General features: G+C 45.6%; 1 long non-coding RNA gene across 1 annotated transcript; it reads left to right on the top strand.

Annotated features, from left to right (window-relative positions):
- The first annotated feature begins 477 nt into the window (after positions 1-477).
- LOC128090203 (uncharacterized) lies at positions 478-12,969 on the top strand. Its single transcript, XR_008210867.1, has 3 exons — positions 478-565; positions 8,369-8,492; positions 11,927-12,969. It is a non-coding gene; the product is annotated as an uncharacterized LOC128090203 (long non-coding RNA).
- Positions 12,970-17,374: the final 4,405 nt, after the last annotated feature.

Consider the following 17,374-nt stretch of genomic DNA (forward strand, 5'->3'; position numbering starts at 1 on the left):
GGGAAGAGCCAAGTCTTATGGAAAAAAAGCTCTTATCAGAGAATTCCTATGCCTGTATCCAGCAGAGCATCGGGGTAGCCCAAGTAAATCCGATGGCTCTCCAGTTGGCTTTGGCTGAAAAGGCTGAAGATAAAAGTTATTCAGGGCTCAAACTGTGCTTTTAGGCATGTATGAAGCTGGTGAGCATGTTAGTTCAGCTATGAAATGGAGCACTGAGATGGGTGTCATCTCCTTGCAGACTCAGAAATGACATTGCACTCCTTTTGGATTCGCACAACAGGCTGCTCGTTTGATGTCACCTGTCATTAGATTTCTTAGGATCAATATAAGCTATTCAGTAGGAATAGTAGGTGTAGCAGAAATGCTAAGTCACAGCCTGAATCGGTGATTGAGCACCTGGTAGGAAGGCAGGGCCAACCCAGGGGAGCTCAGGTGCATGCAGTGCACCTGAGTGACTGGAAGGGATGGAGCCAGGATCCACCCCTTCCCAGACTTCATTTAGGGGCTGGCAGTGGAGATAAATGTGTCTTGCTGGAGATCTGTCTATACTTGAGGCCTTCTGAAGGTAAGCAGCTTCTTTCCTTTGTTTCTGTGCCTATGGCTGTTACATTTGAGCAAATACTCTCTTGCTGCAGCCTAGGACCTTGCTGCTCTCTTGTCGTTGCTGTGCTTTCCACTGCAGAGTAGGCACTGAGTAGGCAGATAAGCCCCTAATGGGTCACGCTCTTTTTTTACAGATGTCAGAAGCCTATAGATGAACTTCAAATACTAAATGCCATTTGATTGAAAGTTTACTGCAGTTTGGGACAGCAGTTTCTGTAGAGTCTCTCCATGCTTGTTCCCAAAACAGAAGCCTTGATTCTGGAAATAAAAACTAACGTGCTACATCCACTGCTAAAGTGGTAGAATAATTTTGAGATGCAGAAATATCAGGATCGTTATGAGCGCTGTTAGTTAACCATAAAAACCTGAAATTGTGGAACCCAGAAGACATCTGCCTTGTGTCTGGTTCTCTCTTTTTATATCCTGTAGGCAATAAGCCTGTATTGTAGGCCTCCAGTCTGTCTTTGGTGCATTCGGTTGCCCTCATCTAAATATATGACACAACGTATTTCTTCACGGTGAGCTTTGACGAGACAAGATTGCAGTAATGGTCAAAGGCAAAAAAAAACCCAAACATTAATACAATAAATAATACTTCACGTTTCAGTGCAGCAACTCAAAGCTTTTAATTCACACTGCATCCTTGCAGAAGAATGTACAAATAGGGGGTGAATGAGGCATTCAAAAGGAAGCCAATTGCCCAAAATCTTTAGCATAGTCAGTTACACAGTCTTGAACTCCTGCTCTGCTCTTAATTGTGAACAGACATTTTCATTCTTTGTGGATAGAGTAGCCTGTGTAAGTATAAAATATTAACGTTCTCTTGCTCCTTTGAATGTCTCCAGTATGAATTCTTCAGGCAAGGACCATCTCTTACTGCGTTTTTAAGGAGGAGAAAGTCAAGCAGAAGAAATCATGGGTTCGAATGGATGACATAATAACTGTTTGTGACATTCTCAGACACTTCAGTAATACGAATACTCTAGTTGGAGAAATTTGTACATTTTAATGCAAGTACAAATTTACTTCAGATGTTTCTGTGCTTCTCTCAGTAGATTCAGGCACCTTCCAGACTGCGTGAAGCTCAGGGTAATTCACTGAGTGCAGTGCACTGAGGTTAGGCTTAAAAGCATCTCTTCTCTTACAGTTATGGCACAGTGTAATTCCAGATCTGAGAACCCTCCTTGGGATTATTCTTCAGAGGAAAGGGAGGCAACAGCCCTGGTATAACACCTGACTGAAGCAATCTGCCATGGGACTTTCCTTTTTTTTTTCAATTACAAGAGGTGATGGCCATAAGTTGTGCCAGGGGAGAGTCAGGTTGAATATTAGGGGAACATATCTACTCAGAAAGAGTGGGATTGCGTTGGAACAAGTGATGGGGCCTCCACCTCTGGAGGTGTTCCAGGACTGCGGAGATGAGGCACTGAAGGACGTGATCAGTGGGCACAGTGGGGGTGGTTTGGAGTTGGATTTGGAAATCGTAGAGGTCTTTTTCAACTTTAAATGATTCTATGAAGATGGACAGCTCAGGACCAGAGCTCGTCTCTGCTTCTATCTCTGATGTGTGTCCAGTGGGAACATGGCTCTGTGCCTCTGCCTCAGTTTCTCCAGTTGTTAAACTGTAGATCTGTAAAGCTGCATGCAGAAGTCCAGAGTTTTGATTGTGAAATCCGGAGTCAAGGACAAATTTGAGTGATGCCCAGCAGGGTTGGGTCTATTTCAGTAGATGTGTCCCAGTGATCACTTCAGGATCTGTGCCTTTCCCTACACAGCTCTTTGCAAATCATCAGTGATGTGACTGAGTCAAAGCTCGGGGTATCTCTGGATGTGTGTTCAACTTTTCAGTCCCTGCTTTGAAGAGCTCTGATCCAAATCACTTTTTGCCTTTTGTATAGTGAGGCACAGTGTAATTAAGATATTAGCAGATGTTCTCCAGAGTTGGAGTGACAGAGCCATGGACTGACCCCAAATCCCTTCTGCCCTTGTTTTTCCCCCGTGCTTCAGCCACAATGCAATTCTTCCTCTCATTTGTCTGCAGAGACATTTATATAACATGAGTACTGAAGTGTGTCCTTTACACAGCCTCCTCTTTCATCCACAGCAACTGCATTCAGATCTATCTTAAATCAAGCCCAAAAGCCTTGAGAATTTTTGCTAGTACATCATCTGTCAGAGGTCTTTCTTCCTGAATAAATTTGTGTACACCCAGAGCACACCAAGGGAAGGATCAAATTAATTGACTTTTCCTTCTAACAAAACATTTTTCGGAACGGGACATCAAAATGATCATCTGACACAAATCATCTGTTTCTTTTCTCTTTCCCCATCCTTTTTATGGAAGGAAAAACAAAGGCATTCTTTAGGATGGTATTTGCAGTGTCATTGTCTCCAGTGCAATCATGACATTTCATCATGGAGCAACACCTCCTGCCTTTCCAATTACATTAAATTTTCAAGATGTCTCAGAGTCAGCCCAGAGCAAACTAGATCAGATGGATGCCTGGCTGCAAATATTTCCAGCCACCCTTAAAGGACTGTGAAAGATTTAGGTTCCTTTAGTGTAAACTGTGTTAGACAATACATTTGTTCTATTCTCTTGGTGCCAGCAAAGTCCCAGGACCAGACTGGAATGGAGGAGAGGCAGATGGGAGTGAAGTGGTGATGACATGCAGCCATCCGTAGGTCAGCTATGGATGGAAACACTAAGCATTTAATTATATGATTAAAAACTCCCCCGTTTTCCACAGAAAATGCTCCAGGTTTTTTAAAGTCAAGGATATCCTTCTCCGTTTTGTTTTCCTCCCATATTTCAGTTGTCAACTCTGCACAAACGGACGTGGAAAACCATTTTTCTTTCCTCTTTTGGAAGGGGCAGCAGAGGGAACGTCAGCTTTGGGGTTCCCATCCCGCTTCCAACTCCTGAATCCATTTTCTGGCAGGAGAGTGCAGGCAAAGAGCATCTCCACAGGTCCTGTGTGTTTTGACACTGATGTTGATGCCTGCCCTCCCCACAGTGCACAAAGCTTCGGAGCCAATTGAATTGCTTTCTACCTTTGAACTATAAACCCAGGCTTAAACCTGCATCCAGCCTTCTTCCCTTGGTTGGTTGCATTTAACTGCTTTTAGTAACAATACAAGACTGGAAATTAGATTATGAAAACAGTTTATGGGCCAAATTCATTTATGAAGATAAACCTGCTTGAGGACTCGAGGCTCTCCCAGGGAAGACTCTCCTAGCTGTAATTATTATCACATAAACAGCAAGTGAGTTTTGGATGCATTTCATTCTAACATTAAGCAGTTAGCTTTTCTTTTAATCTCTTAATGTTATTTTCCCCAGGCATTTTGGAGGTGGTGGGGAAGATCCTGAGTAATAAAGCACAAACCAAATGTGCTAGCAAGAATTGGGAAGCCTCTATGTGATGTCAGCAGCGGTTTGTCTCAAATGTTTAGCAGTAATGAAACGTGCAAAAGCCTTCTTTTGACTAACAGTGCTGCTGCTCATTGAGATGAGAGAACAACTGATCCTGTTCTATGTTGTCTTGCTCCCCCTGCACACACAGACACCCCCACAGGGAGTGGGATGATTTATTTTTTTTCCTAGTGGAAAAATTGGCAGCTTTTAACGTAGAGTTTATTTCTGCATTGGCCTTTGGGAAGGACAACATTTTTGAGTGCTATTTCAGAGCCTTGCCAATTATTATTAATTAAAACAGGCTTGGTATTGCCTGTGTCAGCCTGCTTCACATCCAGAATTCACAGCTGCAGCTCAGGGCTGCCCAGCATCCGGCTCCTGCAGCTCAGCTGTGCTCCCTGCACGCGCTGTCACCACCAATTGCTGCCTGGCCATAATTTGAAGCAGGACAGCCACGAAGCACTGTCAAAAGCCTGTGTTTACACAGCCAAGTCATGCCCTTAATATTTAGCATAAACATATTTGGGCCAATGGATTGCAAACACCTCAAAATGCCTGAAAAACCAGCGTTTGGCAGCAGTGTGGTGGATTTGCAGTGATTACAAAGCTGGGTGTGAATCAGGCTCTCAGGTCCTAATGTTTGGGATCAAACTCCTGCCTGGGGAATGATGGTCTTGCAGAAATCTGGAGCAGCAGGAAATGTCTTGATCCAGGTAATTTCACTGGTGGAAACAGAAGTCTACGGTTTTTGCTGCACAAGGATTTGGAAATTTCTTTTTAATTGTGTTATCAGGTGTTTGTGAAGGAAACAGTGGGTCCGTTGAGGTCGAAGTGGGTTTGTGTCTGTTGTTTTAGAGCCCAGGGAACAAGAAGCCCTTTTTCCTGGTGCCCCATAACTCCTGCTCTGGTAGGACATGCTAGTGGGTTTCTGCTGGAGGATGTGGAATAACAGAATCATTAAGGTTAGAAAAGACTTCTAAGATCCCCAAGGCCAACCCCACCATGCCCACTGACTGTGTCCCTCAGTGCCACATCGCGGCCCTTGAACACCTCCAGGGATGGTAACTCCACCACCTCTCTGGGCAGCCTGTGCCAATGCATTACCTCTCATCTTGAGAAGAAATCTTTCCTAGTATTCACCTTGGTGTACGCCTGCTTCAATGGGCAATGACCTGTGGAAGCAGCTGCTTTGGTGTGGTACCTGTGGAAGGCAGGATGCTTGAAGACAGGATCTCCTTGACTTGTTCAGGGTTATGTCATGACAGCAGGGGCTGCTGTCAGCTTGCCAGACTTATTTGTAGAGCTCCTTCTCTGAATGGCTGGGGTGCTGTGAAGTGTGTCCATCGGTGATTCAGAGCAACGTGGGGAAAGGACATGCTGGGAATCAGATCTGCCTGACAGGTGAACGGATTTGTATTTGTAGAGGCCAGCTCGGAGCAAAGCAAATGAGCAACTGTCCTTCCAGCTGCTCAGCTATGGCCAAGGGTAAAGCAGACACAGAGCAAGGCAAGCTGGCTCCACAACAGGCTCACTGTGCTGGTGTTTGGGGTGAGGGCTTACAAAACCTCTGGCTTCTGGTGGTGGTGGCTGAGAGATGCCCTGAAGGTTGGGTGTTGGCACTTGTTTAATCATGGGATGCTTTGAGTTGGAAGAGACATTTAAAGAGCATCTAGCCCAACTCCCCTGCAGTGAACAGGGACACCTACAGCTCCATCAGGTGCTCAGAGCCCTTTCCCATATCCCATTGAAATCTCTCTACTTCTAGTTAAAAACTGTTTTCCCTTGCCTTGTCACAACAGATCCCACTGAAGAGTCTGTCCCCCTTCTTTCCTTTAGATACTGAAATAGAGACAGCCCCTTTAGATACTGAAAGGCCACTCGCAGGTATCCCTGGACCCTTCTCTCCTCCAGGCTGCACAGCCCCAGCTTTCAGCCTTTCCTCAAAGGAAAGATGTTCCATCCCTTGCATCGCTCTTGTGGCCTTTTTCTGGATGCGCTCCCACAGGTCCATTTTTGTCCTGTGCTGAGGACTCCACATCTGGATGCAATGCAGCATAGATGGGCAGATCCCCTCCCTTGCCCTGCTGGCTGTGCTGCTTCGGATGCAGCCCATGTTGTCTTTCTACGCTGCAGAGGCACAGTGCTGGCTCATGTCCAGCTGCAGTTCACCATCACACCCAGGTCCTGCTCCCCTGGGCACACTGCTCAGCCTGTCCAGGTCTCTCTGGATGACATCCTGTCCCTCAGGTGATTTTTTTTCCAGTGGGACCTGATGAGGTGACCATTGCTCAGGGTGGACTCCCCTAATTTGTATGGCATGCTAATGGAACCTCACAGAGCTCATCCTTTCTGGTCATGAGCTACAGTTTTCCATGCTGCTTTGTTCTGCCTGCAATTAAAGTGATTTCCACTCTAGTAAGCTACTCTGATTTTCCATGGATGAGATGAGTAGCTCTCTTGTTTTCCTGCGAATTTCCTGCAGAGGAAATAAACCCTCTGCTGAAGCAGTGCAATGGCAGAAAGAGGAGATGCATAGGTATTAACCGAGGGAAGGCCGCTTTGCTTTTTCCCCCAGGGATTTTCTCTGAGCTGATTAAAGTTCCCTTAATAAATCCACCTGGGGGAAGTTATGGAGGGCACAGAATTCTTGGACTGGCCCTTTCATCACTGGCTGTGACCATGTCCATAAAGCGGAGCAAGAAAGGGACTGCCACTCCAATAAATATTTCAAGTTAAAGCCACGTTAAAAATGTGTTGTAAACAAGAGCAGAAATTTATCTCCAGTTTCAGCTCTGCAGAGTGTTAGGAGCAATGTGTTTGGGGTGGAACGAGGGATGTTGGCTTGAAAAGCATTGATGCAGCTGTGTGTTGACAGAGCAGGTAGGCACAGGGGCAGCAGCATCACCTGAGTCACATTTGATGTGGCAGTGACTTGAGTGGTGTGCACAGGGGACTGCCAGCAGCAAGCAGAAGCAAACATCTGCCTACGTCCATGAAAAAACACAGCACAGCAAAGGGATCCCCAGGGAACATCAGGGCCACGCCGTGGGCCAGCTCTGCTGTCCCTGAGGGTGTGCTCTGGGTTGATCAAATAGGGTTAACGTGTCTTTTGGGGAAAATTCTGTAGAGTTTTCTTTGGAGTCTTCTGAAACAAAAAGATGGAGGGAGCAGAGGAAAATGATTTTGCAGAGGGTGGCTGAAAATCTGTGCTTTCTGGGAGTTGGCAAGGGGTTATGCTGCTTCACACCCAAGGGAAATGTATTTTATAGTGTTAGATGCTTTGCTCAAGAGCAGTGTTTGTCTACCTGTTTCATCCTTGTTTTCCTCCTCGGGTAGGTAGAAATAACAAAAACATTTCAAGCAGAAGCTGTATTTTCCCAAGAAGGGCAGATCTTTGGGACACTCTCCGATATCCTCTGAGGAGTCAGCTGTTGTGGTTGATTTTGTGCAGGAAACATTCAAAAACTACAGCAAGGCAGTGTAAAGCCCCAAGATAGATATTAATTGTTCCTGTGCAGGAGTGTAATAGCAACCAGGTTTGGAGTTATTGAGCCTTACAGAGTTTGACACAGTCAGCAACCACGTTGGGTGGAAATTCGGGAAATGAATTAAATGTAATTTTTTTTTTTTTAATAGGAATTTATAGGTCATTTAAGGTTTAATGATCTCTATCCAAAGCTATTGGCTTGGAAACTCCTGGGAGGAAAATACATGCAGGAAAAACTGCCCAGCCTGCAGCAGGGGAGAAAGGCTAAATTGACATGAGGACGTCTGCTTGGAGTCACATCGTGTGTTGGGCCTTTGGAAAAGCACAGGGTGTATCAGTGCTGGAGGAAGATGATGCAATTGGAATTCAGCTCTTGTAGGTCCTAATGGGGAGAAAAGAATAAAGTGATGCAAGAGCAAAGGACTTGTGTTCATGAGAGGCTGTGGTTGCTCCATCCCTGGAGGTGTTCAAGGCCAGGTTGGATGGCGCCCTGGGCAACCTGGGCTGCTGCCACATCTGAGGTTGGTGGCTCTGCCTGTGAAGGGGGGGTGGAACTTCATGATCCTTGGGGTCCATTCCAACCCAAGCCATTCTGTGATTCTATGTTGGAATACATACCTAAAAAATACGGGCAGCCCAGTGGGGAGATGCAGTGTGCGTATCTGTACACAGTGGCACTATCAAGTAGTGGCGAGGCAGGAATACCAAGTGTAGGCATGCCAAAGATTTCAGCTCCCAAGAAATGACTTTTTACACTTCCATCCTCTGGGGAGAAGAAAAGAGAAATGAGAAAGGAGGGAGGTGAACGCGGCAACGACAGATTGATTTCAGCTGCTCTATTTCTTTGCTCTCTTCCAAAGAAAATGGAGGTGGAACGATTCCAGAGGCAAAGCTCAGATGGGGGCTGGCACTGCTGGGAGAGACCCAAAGCACCACGCATGCAGGTGGGACGTCGTGTCACCTTAGGAGTTCTTCAAATGCAATGTGAGAGCAAGTTATATATTTTTCATGAAGAGGACCTGGATATTGCAAAGGTTAAATTGCAGTGAGGTAAATGTAAACGTGTGCTTCTGAAGATGTGTTTCTCTCCAAACAAAATGTCAGGAATGGGGGGAAAATGGAAAGCGTTCAGCTCTTTTCAGTAGTTGCAGAGAAAAATTAGAATCAGTGCCATCAGTGCTTCATCAAGTTATTTTATTGGGTTTGCTGCTTTGCTTGGAGTCTGCAAAACAAGATATTCGTAATGAAAATAGCCATGACTTAAGGGTCAGAAATACAAAGCTAAAATCAATGTTTTGTTTTCTGCTGCCTGGGTGTAGCACAGTTGAGTTGACCTTTCTATTACTATTACTATTGCAGTTTGATGTGTGAATTATGTTTTTAATAATTTTTTATTTCTATTTTTTACTTTTCTATGGTAAACTTTTTTACTTTTTTTTTTTACTTTTCTATGTATGCTTTATGATAGCAAAACTATCATAAAGCAATGCAAGGAACTTTTAAACAGAGTTCTCCATCGCTGTGCTGCTGGCTTTGCATTCCTATTTAGGAAGGGGATGGTAGTGGTCAAAGCACACAATGTCTCACTCCCAACTTTTTGTCTAGCACTGTTGTAAACAACTTAATTAAAAGAGATTATTGTATATTTCAACTTTTTAGGGAGTTGAAACAGGAATAAAAGTGTAATTCCCATTCTCACATGCATCTTCTAAAACTCTTAATTGGGAGCCTTTTAATAATAGTCTGGAGTTATGCAGAAAGATACCTTGAGAGATATAATATCCTGCCTGGTGTTTCTGGCAGAGTAGCCTAGCGCATATTGGTATGGGAAGGCTGTAAAATGATTTTCTTTCAGAGAAAAAAGGTTCAATATTGTATTATTCTCATTATTTTTTGCTGCAGGCAGCGCATCTCCCACAATGCAGCGTGGATCACAAAAAGCCGCCCCTTTTATTCCCCTTGGATTTATAATTTTTCAGAAGCCTGATCTTAACAATGAATTACCATTCCTGGAGCTCTGCATCTATCAGGAATGGCAGAGGAGTTAATTGCATAGCCAGGGAGCTATGCGTTAAACGACGCCCAGCCATTTGTTTGAGGGCTGCTTATTGGTGCTGCTCTGCTCAAACACTGCCGTGTGTTTCCTCTCTTGTGCTGTTTCAGCTTCTCCTCTGCTCACTAAAAATAGTGGGTAACAGACCAATGAACAGCACATGGGGATTCTTCTTCTTTTTGCTTTTTTAATCCCCGAGAGCTGCTTTCTCTAAAGAAATATTGTTTCCTAATTAATCATTTATCCACTTCATTAGGTATTGTCGACAACTGAATAAGAAATGGGGCTGTGAAGTTGCTGCTTGTTTGTGTTTATTTTATTTCCTGTTGAGTCAGAGGTTGGTTAAATAAGCAAATGTGTGACAAATGCTAACAGCAGAGTTTCCCAAGGGGCAGAAGAAGGGCCAGCAGACAGGATGGGTTGGTGGCTGGGTTGGTGCATGCTGTCAGGCCGCATCTCTTGAGCGTATCCAACTGGCACTGTGCTACCCCATGGGAGGAGGTTGGATATTAGGAAAATCTTCTTTTCAGAAAGAATGGTGAGGCACTGGAACAGGCTGCCCAGTGAGTGAGGTTGTGGGGTCACATTCCCTGGTGATGTCCAAGAAATGTGGAGATGTCCTTAGAGACACGGGGGCAATATTGGCAGTAGATGAATGGTTGGACTGGATGATCTTTGAGGTCTTTTCCAACCTTCACGATTCTATGAATCTATGATTCTGGGGAGGAATAATTGCATGCAGTGGTACAGGTTGGGGAATGAGCTGCTGGAGGGGAGCTCTGCGGAGAGGGACCTGGGTGTCCTGGTGGATGACAGGTCGGCCATGAGCCAGCAGTGTGCCCTTGTGGCCAAAAAGGCCAAAGGCATCCTGGGGTGCATTGCACAGAGCGTTGAGGCAGGTGATCCTCTCCCTCTACTCTGCCCTGGTGAGGCCTCATCTGCAGCCCTGCATCCAGTTCTGGGCTCCCCAGTACAAAACAGACAGGGATCTCTTGGAAAGAGTCCAGCGGAGGGCAACAAGATGGTGAAGGGCCTGGAGCATCTCTGCTATGAGGAAAGGCTGAGTGAACTGGGTCTGTTCAGCCTTGAGAAAAGAAGACTGAGAGGGGACCTGATCCAGGTCTGTAAATATCTGAGGTGTGGGGGGCAGAATGGCGAGGCCAGACTGTTTTCAGTGGTGAGTGGAGACAGGACAAGGGGAAACGGCTGGAAACTGCAGCATAGGAAGTTCTGCACCAATGTGCAAAGGAACGGCTGTGCAGTGAGGTGACGGAGCACTGGAACAGGCTGCCCAGGGAGGTGGTGGAGTCTCCTTCTCTGGAGATGTTCAAGACCTGCCTGGATGCCGACCTGTGCGACCTGCTGTAGGGAACCTGCTTTGGCAGGGGGTTGGACTCGATGATCTCTGGAGGTCCCTTCCAACCCCTACAATTCTGTGATTCAGTGATGAAGAGGGCTTCTCCTCCTCCTCCCATCTCTTTGGATGTATCCTACTGCATGCTGAGAGGCCCAGCAGAACGTGACTTCATTCTTCATAAGGGTCTGTGGGAGTTACTGTGGAGCAAATAGTAGCAATGATAAATTATAGAATCATTAAGGTTGTAGAAGACACTTAAGATAACCAATTCCAATAATCAAACCCAGTGCAGTGGCCTCTAACTTAAATCTGAACAGCTTGGCTATTGCCAACTGTAGAGGACAACTTAAGAGGACTCCCAAGCACCATCTTAGTAAGATTAAAACATTCGCCTCTTCTTTCTTTTTTATACTCATCAGATATCAGCACTGATATGCAGATGGATGAATCCATTACTTTTGCATGCCTCCACTGCTCCTCCTGCCTGCAGCCCACACACCAGTCCCAGTTGTGTTGTGTCACCTGAAAGTGGATCAAATAGCAATAAAAACACCAATCTTGGGGGGTAGCCAGCCTAGGCCATGCTCTGTGTTCAGGTGTTGAGGCTTGGAACTATAATCTCTGAGCTCTCTTCCAACCCAAGCCATTCTATGGCTGTTAAAAGGTTGGTCCCAGGCATGTGTAAAATAAAGCTTTCTTTTCATTAGCAAATACTTAACACATGATTAAGAAGTGTTAGGAGCACACTGCAGGCATGAATAATCTGTCAAGACAGCTGTAAGTACCCTCTTGAGTTACTGGAATGCCATAAAGATGGACTTGCCCCATATTAACTCTTTGTAATCTGTACTTTTTAGTTAATGGATCTTGCATTACCCCTGCACTGACTTCCACTGAAAGCAGCTCATATTCACACGGTCCCCTCTCAACTCGTCTCTCCTAAATTAATAAATACTTCTGTTATTAATTTGTACTCTTTAATTTTCTTCCACTGTCAATCTGTTCTAGGGCAGACAGAGAAATGAAATCTGGTTGTCTACAAATGTAAAGAGAAGATGGTCTGAAGTACGAGCTCTGGGAAAACAGAGCAAAACAAAAGAAAGTGATCCTCTAATGCAGAATCCATTCAGTGGTTTTCATATTTCTTTAATGATTGTCTGCTTTTCTAATATTTCATGTGGATAAAAAAGGACGTGTTACATTTGTACCATGGATTGCCTCTTGCTGCATTCATCATCAGCAATTACTCTTTGCTCCATATATTCCAGACTTGCACCTAACGACAATAGTTGAACACACCGAATTGATTATCATCAATTAGGACCCCATCTCACCTAAGCAGAAATTTCTCATTCACAATGGCTTTTTAGTCTCAAAAGTCCTTATTTAAATTTCAAAGCTAAGAAACTTTGACCTAGAGGCATGAGGATATATTTAAGGAAATCAAAACTAGGAGCCCAGAAAGCAAACCGAATGATTTGCTCCTCCCATACTGAATTCCCTGTGGTTTGTTTCCTTGGCCCATGCATTTCTCCTGCAGGTGCTGTTTCAAGATGCACATTTTGGGAGCAGCAATGGGATTCACCAGCAGTAGATCCATCCATGCTTCTCCCAGTTAAAATGGGTGTGATTCAGACTTGCAGTTGCATTTGAGTCAACCTTTAAACGAGTGACACAAATGTTGGTGATGTTTAAAAGCGAACATTAGCCTGGATCTTCCCTGCCTCTGCCCCCACACCCTGAAGCACAGAAGAAGCAGCAGCAGTGAAAAGAAACTCTTTCAGAGACTCACTTTGAAACAGACACCCAAAGGATTTAATTATTTCCCTGGGTCTGATGCTTGACAATTTCCAGTGCAGCTCTGGCTGCTCACGTATGAGTTTCAGTTGAGATTTCTGGCGTGCAGCCAGAGTGAGGAAGTATATGGATTAATTATAGGCCCAGCCACTTGCTTCACCTGGCGCAGGCTCTCTGGATTTGCAGCTAATTTCATGTTGGCAGACCCCATCCTTGTGACAGTGGGAATGGAAGGAGGCTTGTGCAATGCTGCTTGTACCCACATAATGAATTCTGATTGCTCTGCTCAATATTCTGCAAAATAGACTGGAAACTCAGAAGTAGGCTTTGCTCATTAAATCCCTGAACATATCTGGAATGGCACAGGGGAGAAGTAGGCAGGTCCCACCCCGATGCTCCCAGCTCCCTTGCCTTGGGCTGCCATGATTTAAGGAAGGCAAGCAGGACAACAGAATCACTGAATCACAGCATCCTTTGAGTTAGAAGGGACCTTTAAAGGTCATCTAGACCAAAATCCCTGCAATGAATGGGGACATCATGGTGCTTAAAGTCCAATCCAGCCTGACTTTGAGTATCTCCAAGGGCAAGGCTTCCACCACTTCTCTGTCCAACCTGTTCCAGTGCTCTACAACCCTTCTTGTAAAGGATGTTGTATGGTAGGAGAACACAGGTCATGGAAATACACCTTTTTTCTTTTTTTTTCCCACATCATTTCCAAATAGAGTGAGTTTCTCTTATTGAAGTAGTTCCTCTCATTGTTTGTTGTCTCCTCTCACTCCAGATCTAAAGGGCTGAAATGACACTTTGGGTTGAAGCTTTTTCTTATTTGCTCTGCATCTTCTTGGCACAGGCTGCACAGGGAGGTAGTGGGGCCAACATCCCTGCAGGTGGTCCAGAACAGTGGAGACGTGAGGGATGTGGTCAGTGGGCATGGTGGGGGTGGGTTGGGGTGGGCCTTGGTGATCTTTTCCGATCTTAATGACTCTGTGATTCTTGAAGCTTTGCTATAAGGGCACAGATTCTCTGCTCTAGTTTCTCCTACTGAGGAGAAATGAATGCAATATTCTTACTCCTTCTGCTTTCTGTGTAATCGAAGTTGTAAGCTCCTTGGGGTAACGAAGGCTCTCGCCATGCCAGCACTGAGTGCTTACAGATGTACTGTAATCTCATCGTGAGCTCCTTATCCCCACTACTGAGGAAGTTACATAGGGAGGAAAAGGCAGGAAAAGCACTTGGGATGTGATGCTGACCTCTGTGAGACACAATCTGTATATCATATCGCAGGGAACAAATCAACCAAAGAACGGCAGCATGGAAATAAGGATACCCACCAAGTTCTCTCATTCCCCTCACCACTGGGGAAATAAAACAGCAGAAGAGAGAATCCTCATTCCCTCCTGAGTACAGGATAAGATCACTGTTTTTCAAGGCAAGTTGAACAAAGGTCCATTCTCACTGTGCTCACTGTGTTATGCCACTCTCTGGGTCCTTCTTCCCACGCAAATGATCCAGAAGGTTTTTACCCTATTTTAAAGAGGGTGGAGAAGGGAAGTGCTGGAGTCTGATGCCTGAAATGAAATTTAATTAAGCTTTCTGCTTCTTTATGGCAGCCTGGAGTTTGTTTAGCCTATCGTAGTATCTGAAAAGTCATTATTAGACCAATAATTTCCGATGAACATGTTCTAGGAAATAGCATCAATTATAACTGTGTAGGACTTTGTTATTTCAGTCTATTACCTGTAAATGAGTTATTCAGGAACAAGAAGTTCAATTGATAAAAGGCAAAAAATCAATAGGTAAGATTGTTGAGATTAATTCCAAGTTTGTAATGGATTTTTCCTTGTCGATGTTTCCAAAAGCTTTCATAGGCTATCTGTCATAGATCTAAATTTCATCTTCCTGGAGCCAAATGTGTGACTAAACTCGAGCGAAACTTTTGTAAATCTTTATTTTTTGCGTGAAGTTTGTAAATAATTTCAAAATTGCAGCCATTGGGGATAAATGATGAGAGGTATAAAAACACTCGGGACCTTCTTGAGCAGAAATTGCACTGAGTTTTCTGGCTGCAGCACATTAATGAATGAAGGGATCATTGAGTTTCGTGTTTATGCTTCAGCGTGTGTCAAGGACCAGACGTTGTCGTGCAGGGTGCTCAAGGAGAATCATCCAGAGTCTCCTCTAAATAGGGAAGAAAAGAGAGTATTAAACCCCAATTTCTAACTGGGCAAGAGGAGCCCTTTGCCAAAGGGATGTTATGGCAAACAGAAATTAGGACTTTCACACCCAGCGTCTGGGTGATTTCTGAGCAGGATTCACAGAATCACAGAATCACAGAATTGTAGGGGTTGGAAGGGACCTCCAGAGCTCATCGAGTCCAACCCCCTGCCAAAGCCGTTCCTACAGCAGGTCGCACAGGTCGGCATCCAGGCAGGTCTTGAACATCTCCAGAGCAGGAGACTCCACCACCTCCCTGCAGCCTGTTCCAGTGCTCCTCACCTCACTGTAAAGAAGTTCTTGCGCATGTTTGTGCGGAACTTCCTATGCTGCAGTTTCCAGCCGTTTCCCCTTGTCCTGTCTCCACTCACCACTGAAAACAGTCTGGCCTCGCCATTCTGCCCCCACACCTCAGATATTTACAGACCTGGATCAGGTCCCCTCTCAGTCTTCTTTTCTCCAGGCTGAACAGACCCAGTTCACTCAGCCTTTCCTCATAGCAGAGATGCTCCAGGCCCTTCACCATCTTGTTGCCCTCCACTGGACTCTTTCCAAGAGATCCTTGTCTGTTTTGTACTGGGGAGCCCAGAACTGGACGCAGTGCTGCAGATGAGGCCTCACCAGGGCAGAGCAGAGGGGGAGGATCACCTGCCTCGACCTGCTGGCCACGCTCTTTTTAATGCACCCCAGGATGCCATTGGCCTTTTTGGCCACAAGGGCACACTGCTGGCTCATGGCCGACCTGCCGTCCACCAGGACACCCAGGTCCCTTTCCGCAGGGCTCCCCTCCAGCAGCTCATTCCCCAACCTGTACTGGTGCATGGAATTATTCCTCCCCAGATGCAAGACTCTACACTTGCTTTTGTTAAACCTCATCCGGTTTTTTTCTGCCCAATTATCGCTGTGCTGGTAAGCAGGTACCACAGTCAGACATTGGTTCTGACTTTCTGGGTACCACCGCATTAAAAGAGCAGAAGGAGCTCCATTGCAATGCGTAATTTTGTTCTGGCATGGAGTGGAAGAGGAAAAAAACGTAGCACGTGATACTTTTGTGTAAATTTTGTGTGAAATGGGGTAAGATGATGCTGAGTCCTTGTATGGGAACTGCTGAACCACGGCCTGAACCTCTGATTGATCACCTGAGGTGAGCAATGAGTCAGCCCTGGGAGCACAGGTGAAGGCAATTCAGCTGTGCTGCTGGAAGGGGTGGAGCCTGGCTGCACCTCTCCTAGACCCATTTAAGAGCTGACTGCCGGGGGGAAGGTTCTCTTCTGGAGCTCTGACCTGCTGGAGTTTTATAAGGGAGCCCAGGATGCGGGTAAGCATCCTGCCTTTTCTGCTTTGGTGTAATAACTGTGTAGCCAAGCTCTCTGGTAAGCCTCCTAACTATAACATCTGTACATTCATTGACTGTATAGTCCTGTATGTTGAGGCTCAAGTTCCTGGCTCATGGAAGTGCCAGAGCAATTAATTACTTAACTGTGTGTAAATGTGCAAAATTCCTTTTGAAATCCATTTTCTCCCAATGTGTGTAGAATAAGATGGGCAGAGATGCCTTCTGAGGCTCAGCCTTGGCTGTAAGCTTGTCCCTCTGCTCCATACTCTTGCCTTCTGAACCCAGCACACCTCCCTTCACCCTCTCTCACTGCTGTCTTTGCTGAATGATCTGTAAACCTGATCCCCCTGAACTCTGGAAGAGTGGTGACCGTTATTGAAGAGTCCTTGCTCCCTCTTTTCATGTGACCAGAACTGATCCCTCAAGATGTTTGGAAAAAGCACTGCTGACTCTGTTCTTCTCCTGCTGGTGTTTGACATCGGTGACACCCAAGTTTCTCATTTCTTTTTGTGCTGAAGCAGCACTTCCTGCCTCTCCATCCAGCCACCTCTCACTGCTGCTGGATGGAAGCTTTGAGCTGTCACCTGCATCTCTGAGCCCATCAATTAGTTTCTGTTTTAATCAAGGAATCCCAGGTTTTTCTTTGGACCCATTGATCACCTCTGACTCTTTGTGATGCTGTAGCCATTCATCTTTCTCCTGCCTCATGGCTCAGAGCTGGTTGTGCTGAGATGGTGGGATGGGAGGTGGCTGTGCCAGCACTGCATGCAGTGCAGAGAGGTTGCAGCCCACAGGCATTCCTCCCCAGAAGGCAAGACCCCCAAATTTCTTCTTTCTCCCTTGTTTCTGTGGTCTCACAGTGCTTGAGGTGAGCTTCTTGCTCGTGCTGCAGGCACTCATCCTTGCTTGGGTGTCATTTTGGCAGCAGCTTTGCATCCGCAACAGATGGAACTGCGGAACAGGCAGTGTCATCAGTCAGATCTCAAATGGAGTGTCTCTAATTAACTAAGCATGTAGTAGCCCTAATGGAATGTCCAAAGTTAATGTCACTTGTTACTGTCCTGCTGCTGATGGGGGGGGTGATGAAGTATCAGCACAGGGTTCTGTCA

Source organism: Tympanuchus pallidicinctus, unplaced genomic scaffold, assembly GCF_026119805.1.
Source record: "Tympanuchus pallidicinctus isolate F22 unplaced genomic scaffold, pur_lepc_1.0 scaffold44, whole genome shotgun sequence".
Lineage (NCBI taxonomy): Eukaryota > Metazoa > Chordata > Aves > Galliformes > Phasianidae > Tympanuchus > Tympanuchus pallidicinctus.